Source organism: Dermacentor andersoni, chromosome 1 (assembly GCF_023375885.2).
Source record: "Dermacentor andersoni chromosome 1, qqDerAnde1_hic_scaffold, whole genome shotgun sequence".
NCBI classification, from domain to species: domain Eukaryota; kingdom Metazoa; phylum Arthropoda; class Arachnida; order Ixodida; family Ixodidae; genus Dermacentor; species Dermacentor andersoni.
The window spans coordinates 413,675,399-413,684,491 of NC_092814.1; the positions used below are offsets into that span (position 1 = coordinate 413,675,399).

Consider the following 9,093-nt stretch of genomic DNA (forward strand, 5'->3'; position numbering starts at 1 on the left):
ACTAGTCTCGATGTGGCCTTCAGAATCTTCCTTTACACAATACTTTGTTAAATACAATCCTTTTTTGTTATAATGAAAGAACCATGTCCGTAAAAAACGCTTAATGACACGGACCGCCTCAAAAGCAGCGAATATGAGAGCAGCCGGTCTGTTAGAAAAGGTCGCAGTGGCGACACCTGGTGGCGTCAACGGAAAGAGGCACGCGCGCTTCTTTCCGGTCGTGTCACTTGGACATTATTCTAGTACACTATAGTGTGCGTTGTGGTGCGGTGACCAATGTTGCCTGCCGAGCTTTAGCAGGCCACCGAGCTTGGCGGGCGAACCAAGATTATGCCTGAGGGGGCGTCACATACTCGCTACACCCCCTTACCCCCAGTTTGTTTGTTAAATGAAAAACAAACGACCATGTTCACAATATGAGGCTCTACCTCCATCCTAGCTGGGTCGACGCTGCCTGCTATCCAGGCGAGTAACGGTCTGGTGGCCTCCGCCGTCGAGTACTCCGCCTGGGCACCGTTGTCGACGGGTTGGGTGTGGCAACGCCGGGTGCTGCCTGGGCCCCCTTGGGCATAATCTTGGTTCGCCCGCCAAGCTCGGTGGCCTGCTAAAGCTCGGCAGGCAACATTGGTCACCGCACCACAATAAACACCGACGAGCACGGCTGCTCGCCCAGGGGTAGCACACTCTCAAGTTCAACAAATGGCCACAGAGGGCGAAAAAATCGACCGCGCGCCGCTGCTAACAAAGCCGACGTAGTAGCATCACTTCGGGATGCGTTCGTTAGTTCCAACATTTCCCGGTTGAGGCGTCGTAATAAGCGCAATTTTATCTTACAAACTTTCTCTTACAATTACCGAAGCATGTTCTTTTACATAAAAACAGGGCAGAATTAACATTACTAATTAGATATTGTACTTTTTGTTAGTAAGTTTATTGTTTCTTCGCCATTATAAACGCAAATAGCGTTCAGCATCATCGATCCTTCACGTGACCTCAGGCCTGGATTTAAAATTTTTACCGGTATTTCCGGGTGCACGGCGGCACGGATTCATTCGTTCGTACACTCAAGACTGGTTGCTTCTTTGTTTCTAAAACTAGTTTCTTGCGCTTCGATGTCTCGCGTTATTTAACTTGGGGCGAAGTTACGTGTTTGCAAGCGGACATGTAAGCCCGGCAGTTGGGTTTCGGTCGTGAGCCATTCGGAACAGGTCTGCATCGAAACGGGAGCTGGATTTTGCTGCGGCTGACAACGGCAATAACGGTGAGTCGTTTAACACCGCTGCTTGAATCATTATATAATATCCGTCTCATTACCTTCCAGGCGGGCACAAGTTAACGAACTAGATCCTGCATTACATATGGGCAGTGAGGATCTCAGTTGCTGTTTCCTAAATAAACCTTTACTTGCGAGGCTGTCGTTTGGTTTACACACACACAACCAGGAAAGAAAGAGCGATATCGGAACGCGCGTCTCATTTTTCATGTTATTGTAGCTGTGGTTGTAGGTGACTGAGTAGCCTTATCAATATACATATTAAACTTCTTTTTCGAGTCGGCCGGCAACGTCTTTCGTCCACAAAACCGAATAATCCTTTGGTAAAATGAAGTGAAAGTACAGAATTTAATGTATTAAACAGTTGCAAGCATGATAATTCACCCATATTTCGTACTTGTTGGTTCCAAATGTTCTTGCTGTTCAGACTGGTTTACCGTAGGGCATTTATTTTTGCAGTAGTGAAGCGGTGCATCACGTTCGTGCAGAAAAATAATGCATCAGTTCTAATAGCTTCATGACTTTCATGCATTTGCTTGTGGAACTAGCAGTGTGATCACTTCTAGTGTATAAATGAACCCACAAATGTTCTCATTTGTGATCTTAATAGTACTTGCGCTGTTGACATGCATTGTAGTTAGGCAGGCATCAATTTTATGGACAATAGCCATATTTATTTAACATGCTGCTTAAGCACCCTAGAACAGACAGCGTACATTTGCATGTGTTCTGTAGTCGCAAATCATTACAACATATATGTCACACCTTTTTGCATTTCATATTGCAAAACTTTGCTTTTTCGATTTCTGATTCAGTCAAAATTTCTGTTCCAGACATGCAGTAATGAGGACGGCACCAGTATAAAGCAACACACTCCACGCACTAAACAGAAGCTGCTGCCTGCTACAACAAGGTCATTGTGTGGACATTGGCTACTACTACAAGGTAAACAACACATGGTTCAGAAATAAATATGTTTGATATATGCTGTATTGGCTTGCTGTTTGCAGCGGATATGAATGTTTGTTCATATTTATGGTTCAGTATAATTGGTTCGAACATATAAAACACACATAAATTTGGCTAATCTGTGCTGTATCTCATGTGTCACCGTTTTGCCCTAACAGAGTCTATGCCAAGCACATCTTGGTCATCACAGGAGCTCCTATCTGCGCCAACAGGAAGGGGCTGGAGCCGAATTTGCAAGGCTTTTACACCAAGAACAAAGAAGCACATGCAGAAGAATATGAATGAGATATCAAGTCTGCAGAGGACTGTGTCAAGACTGAAAAGAGCTTCAGCCACCATTCCACCAGCACGGACATTTGGCTGAGTCATCCAGGTAACTCAAAAAGGATTTTCTAGAAATTCTTTGTCTTCAGGTGCACCTGCAACATCTGACCAAGCACGGACGACGCTGGCCAAAAGATTGAGTTCCATCAGTTTGCCCTTAATCAGCTTCCTAGCCATTTTAATTCCGTTTGTGCCAAGTGTAATTTTTCTTCTATAAGTGCAAGCTTTCTCATTGCCCATTTTTGTTATAGGTCATTCATCCTCATCCAAATATAAAGGTCAACCGATTCTTCGCTGATACTTAATACCAGTCACTGTCTAGCAGCCTAACATATCTGTAGCAGTATCTTCTAGTGTATGTTGTCATGCGCAATTCCTCTCCTGAAATAGCTGATGCAGCATCAGCATGCGTCTTGCATTAACCTATGCACATGTGCTATGCACCATTTTACTTTTCTTGATGTTTTTAGCCTTCAATGCTTGCAGAGCAGAGTGGCTTCTCTCTTGAATGCAAGCTTTCTCATTTTCCATATTCGTAGTCTCGTTGATGATTGCTCCTCTTCCTTGATAGCTGGGTCTTTGTGCAAGGTACAGTGAAGTGATTGATTGCAGAATCTGGTTTTGCTGCCACACTTGGTTGTGGTAACTGTGTGACGTTTCTCAGATGTGGGGGCCTGGTCAGTTGCATTGGTAAGCAGTCCCTCGAGGTAAGCATTTGCTCCTGCAGTCCGCAAAGCGACATAGACTCCCAGTATACACACACCGTAACTGGTGCGCCCCGTTCGTTCTGGCCTGCTGCAGCCATGGGCAAATTGTGCTTGTGGCCTACCTCGGCCATGATTTGCTCAAAACGGAGACCAGCATATGTGCTTACATGGTTCGAAGTGTATGAAGTTGATAGCCGTATGGGTGGAAAGGCCCGCAAGAATGGCTGCCGAAGGTGATGCCCACAAAAGCGACTTGTCCACATTGCGACAAAGTGGGACACAAAGTGTGAGCCAAACATAGCGGCCCCCGAAAGAAAATAAATGTGCAGGTTGGAAAGGAGTTAACGCTAAAATGCCGGGTAGTCCATGTCGCTGTGTTGGTTGCGGCAGCAGATGCCTGCGTCACCTGATTGCTTCGCACTGGAAGTTGCTCATCTTCAACGGCAACTATTGGTTCAAACAGGTGCGAGGCTCTGTCCAATCTGTTTGTATCGCAGGTTGTGGCTCGTTACCAGACCACCACACGCGACAAAGGCAAGCATTATGCCTGTAAGATAGTTCGTAGCCAATGTATAATGTATTGTCTGAACCTCATGCGGTGACTGATTGCTGTTTAATTTTGCTGTTATGTCACTTGGTTACGGTCGCAGTTTTATGTTTTTCTAATATTGCGGCCTGGTCGGTTGCACTGGGCAGCAGCCTCTCGTAGTAAGCATTTGATCCTGCAGTCTGCACAGCGACATAGACTCCCAATTTACGCACACCGTGATTCGTGCTCCCCGTTCACCCTTTCCTGCTGCAGCCATGGGCAAATTGTGCCTCTGGCCTTTCTCGGCCGCGATTAGGCATGAACCAGCATAAGTGCTTACACGGTCGGACGTGTATGAAGTTGGGTGGAAAGGCCCGCAAAAGTGGCTGATGAAGTGTGGCTCACTAAGTGTGAGCCACACATTAGCGGCCTCCAAAAGAAAGGAAACATGCAGGCTGGAAAGGAGTCAATGGTAAAATGAAGGGTAGTCCATGTTGCTGTGTAGGCTGCGGCAGCAGATGCCTGCGTCACCCGATTGCTTTGCACTGCAAGTTGCTCATCTTTAACAGCGACTGTCGCCGCAAACAGGTGGGACACTCTGTCCAATCTGTTTCTGCTGCTGGTTGTTGCTCGTTAGTAGACCACCACGTGCGACGAAGGCAGGCACTACTGTAGGTAGACAGCTCAATGTACCCTAAGAGACCCGTGTATGTGAAGGCTCACTGTTGCCATATGGTTCGTCGCCAATGTATAATGTATTGTCTGAACCTCATGCGGTGACTGATTGCTGTTTAATTTTGCTGTTATGTCACTTGGTTATGGTCGCAGTGTTATGTTTTTAGAATATTGCGGCCTGGTCGGTTGCACTGGGAAGCAGTCTCTCGAAGTAAGCATTCGCTCCTGCAGCCTGCACAGCGGCATAGACTCCCAATTTTCATGCACCGTGATTCGTGCTCCCCGTTCGCGCTTTCCTGCTGCAGCTATGGGCATATTGTGCCTCTGGCCTTTCTCGGCCGCGATTAGGCATGAGCGGAGACCAGCATACGTGCTTACATAGTCCGATGCGTATGAAGTTGATAGCCAGATGGTTGGAAAGGCCCGCAAAAGTAGCTGATGTAGGCGATGCCCACGAAAGCGACTTGTCCATAGTGAGACAATGTGAGACACCAAGTGTGAGCCACACATTAGCGGCCCCCGAAAGAAAAGAAACGTGCAGGTTGGAAAGGAGTGAACGGCTAAAATCTGGGGTAGCCCATGTCGCTGTGTAGGCTGCGGCAGCAGATGCCTGCGTCTCCCGATTGCTTCGCAATGCAATTTGGGCATTTTTAACGGCGACTGTCGCTGCAAACAAGTGGCACATTCTGTCCAATATGTTTGCGCTGCTGGTTGTTGCTCGTTAACCTGACCACCACGTGCGACGACGACGGTGAGCCGTTTACGAGCTCGCGTCAATGATTCCAGCGTATCTAGACATGCAAATTTTATTTCTGCTATTGCACGAGAATGTACACTGCTTGTCTTCTGCCAATAAAGTCGCGCGTTCTGTTCACTCACATGTGGCTTGTTTGTATGGGCGTCAGTAGAGGCTCTTGGCAATTAGAACGCACTAGCTACGCGGCAGTGAAGGCATTGAGGCATGCCGCATAGCCTGCAGGGCAAGCACGGCGCGTACCAGCGTACGCGACCGGCAAAAAACGGCCATATTAAATTTTGCTCTAAAAAAAAAATTTGCACTTCCGGTTCCGGATTTAGCAACGTCATCTGGCGTCCGCCAAAGTAAGTTCCATGCGCTGCCGCTGCTTATTTTCGAACCACGGTGGAAGGTACAGTTTCCCCTCTCTAAGTTTGTTCATTATTCTATGGCTCGCCGGTCAGTCATCGTTCAGCACCACCACGCTGCGGAGCGTCCGTCTATCGCAGGGTGCCTCGAGCCCTCCCTTGTTCACGTGCCCGGGTGGATCGTGACACTGGCGACGAGTACCTACGGAGCGTCCCACGCCGCCGCGAGCGGCGAAACACCGCCCCCCCTCCCCCCCCCCCCCCCCCCGTTGCTGTCGCCATGCCGCTGTACGGAATGCTCGAGCCGTTCGAGGGAGATGGGTCCGCCTGGCAAATTTACGAGGAGCAAGTCCACGTGTTCTTCTGGGCAAACGACACACCCGAGGGGGCGTCACATACTTGCTACACCCCCTTATCCCCCTTCTGCGTCTGATTGAGCCTCGCGCAGCTTGCGCTTGCTGCTGGAGACGTCGCTCTCGAGCTGCCTGTTATGGCTCTGCAGGCTCGTTATAATGTGCCGCATCTCCCGGTTGATTGGCTGAGCCTGCTCGCTGGACACCGACGACGCCTCACACTCAATGCGTAGATTCTCGTACTCTCGACGAATCTGCGCGATGTTGTCCTCGAGGCGGATGACCTCCGAGCGAAGCTTCTTCTGGACAACCAGCTCCTCGCTTTCCATCTGCTCAATGCGGCAAAGATGTGAGTTTTTGGCTGTCGACAGCAAGGAGCGACACTCGTCCAGCTGAGTCTTGAGTTGCATGCTCTCGTTGCACAGCACGGAGAACTGGCTCTGCAGGTCCTCCAAGCGCAGAGAGGCTGCTCCGCCACCACCACCAGAGCCCCCAAAATCCACATGTAGGCGGGACCAGGGTCTCTGTGGGAACGGCCAGGGGGGGCTTTCCACATTACGCGAGGCTCGCTGATGCCCCTGGCAGATTTGGCAGCTCTGCACCACATGCAGGCTGGCTTCCGGGTACTCTGGCAGACGAATGCCCAGTACATGAATCCAGTTTCGGCCGAGCAGAGTCGGCGACGACCCCTTCGTTAAGTAAAGGGGCAGGGTTGCCTCCCTGTCGCCCAAACAAACGCTGACCTGTGCCTGACCCTGGACCTGGGAGAGTTGCCCGGAGGAGCTGCGCAGCATCACGCCCGAAGCCTCGACGGACACGCCGGGGAAGGTACGCTTGAAGAGCTTCCCGGCCATTACAGACACGTTGGCCCCTGTGTCCAGCTCCATGAAAATGGGGTGCCCGCAGATTTCGACGGTCATCATGTATGGCGGCACAGACGACGGTACAAAGCCTGTGTGTCACATGTCGAAAATCGGTGGGTCCTCGGCCACGACGTGAAGCCTGGCCGAGGAAGAACTTGAGCTTGCTGCCGCATGCCTCCGCCGCGTACCCTTGTGACGACTACCCTGGCCGCGGGCTTGTGTTGTACCTAGGTTTTAATCAGGCTGCAGCTTGCTGTTCGTCCTCCCCCTTCGGCATGCACGTGCCAGGTGCCCAGTTTTCCCGCACGTAAAGCATTGTGCTTAAGAGAACTGGCACTGTGAAGGGGAGTGGGCACCACCACAGCGACCGCAGGTACTGCCCTTTGTCGCGAACTTCTTGACCGCCGCTTCCGCCGACGGTGAGCCAGTCGCACGGGAAATCTCGCCGGCGTCCTTGGCGGCAGCTTCCATTGCCAGCGCTGCCTTCACGGCGTCGTCCAGCGATGGGTCGGGAAGCTCCAGGAGTCGCGTCTGCATGACGGGGTTGTTGATTCCGCAGACGAAACGGTCCCGGAGCAGCGAGTCCAGTTGGTCCCCGAAGGCGCAGGCACTCGCTAACCCTCGTAGCACAGCAACGAATTGCCCGAGGGTCTCTCCTTCCCGGCGGCTCCGGTTGCTGAAGCGGAAACGCTCCATTAGTGTGGACGGTGCTGGATTAAAATGCAAGCGCCGTATGGCAAGCAGCTCACCCAGCGTCTTAACGTGCGGCGTGGCTGGCTTGAGAAGGTCGAGCAGGAGGCTGAAGACGCGGGTCCCGCAGCTGGCCAGGAAAATGTCCCGCTGTTTGGCCCCGGGCTGTTTGGCCTGTCCCGCTGTGTGGTAAATATTGTAACGCACAGTTGAGTGACGGTGCTTTAATCAATTTACCTTGGGCGAACTTGTGCCCGACAAACAGCTAAACGAGAGTTTCGCTAGAACGTCCCCAGTCTTTTCACAAGAGACCCGCACCTCTTCTTCTTTCCTCGTGTCCCACGCTAATGGCACGTTGCTCCGATTGCGCGTGCCTTGCGAGCCCGTGTTGCCCGCTTCACTGCCGCTATCTTTCGCAGGTAGCAGCAAACAGCTGGACGGACGCAGGAAGCGGCTGGCGCGCGTAATTTGAAATCATCTTGCGTCATTGCCCCCTTCCAAGAGTGCATCGTCCCGATGCTCATACAGAAGGCGGTGGTTTCTAGACTGTCATGAACTCGCAATGTTTGTAGGCGGAAGCAGTTATTGCCTGTCGTAGTACGGTTTCATTCGGACGACATGGACGATTTCTGTTCGATGCCGCCGTCGTGATGAGGTTACTTGACCTTCTGGAGCAACTTCGTAGTTCAATGGACTAATTCGGCGAATTATCCTATACGGGCCAAAATAACGACGAAGAAGCTTCTCGGATAGGCCGCGCATCCGTACGGGAGTCCACACCCACACTTTGTCTCCAGGTACATACTGGACGTCTCTTCGTCGTAAGTTGTATCGGTCCGCGTCGGTTTGCTGCTGCTGCTGAATGCGGTGTCGCGCCAGCTGCCGTGCTTCTTCTGCCTTTTGTGTGAAGTCGCTGACGTCATTGTTGTTTTCGAAGGTCTCATCTACTGGTAGCATTGCATCTAAGGTTGTGGTGACGGTCCGGCCAAAAACGAGTTGGAAAGGTGTCATTTGAGTCGTCTCTTGCACAGCGCTATTGTACGCGAATGTTGCGTACGGTAGTATCCTGTCCCATGTTCGGTGCTCCACGTCCACGTATATTGACAACATATCAGTCAGCGTTCTGTTCAGTCGTTCAGTCAGTCCATTTGTCTGCGGATGATATGGGGTGGTTTTTCGGTGACTGGTGTGCGTCAATTTCATGATGGCCTGTGTCAAATGGGCAGTAAATATGGTTCCTCGGTCCGTGATGAGAACTTTAGGAGCACCATGCCGTAGTACTATGTTAGTGATGAAAAAATCAGCTACTTCACTGGCCGTTCCCTTGGCAAGACACCCTGTCTCGGCATATCGAGTTAGGTAGTCAGTTGCTACTACGATCCAACACTTTCTGATGACGATGTGGGAAAGGGGCCAAGTAAGTCCATTCCCACTTGTGCAAATGGAGTTTCCGGTGGCTGTATCGGTTGTAGGAGACCTGCTGGCTTGAGTGGTGGTATTTTACGTCTTTGGCAGTCGCGGCAGGTTCTTACGTAGTGTTGCACAGAATTCAATAACTTTGGCCAGTAATACTTCATGCGGATGCGAGCGAATGTTCTGCTCACTC

General features: G+C 50.9%; 1 long non-coding RNA gene across 1 annotated transcript; it reads left to right on the forward strand.

Moving 5' to 3' along the window:
- Positions 1 to 1,041: 1,041 nt before the first annotated feature.
- LOC129381829 (uncharacterized) lies at positions 1,042 to 2,622 on the forward strand. The gene is made up of 3 exons (XR_008609963.2): positions 1,042 to 1,261; positions 2,107 to 2,218; positions 2,401 to 2,622. It is a non-coding gene; the product is annotated as an uncharacterized lncRNA (long non-coding RNA).
- Positions 2,623 to 9,093: the final 6,471 nt, after the last annotated feature.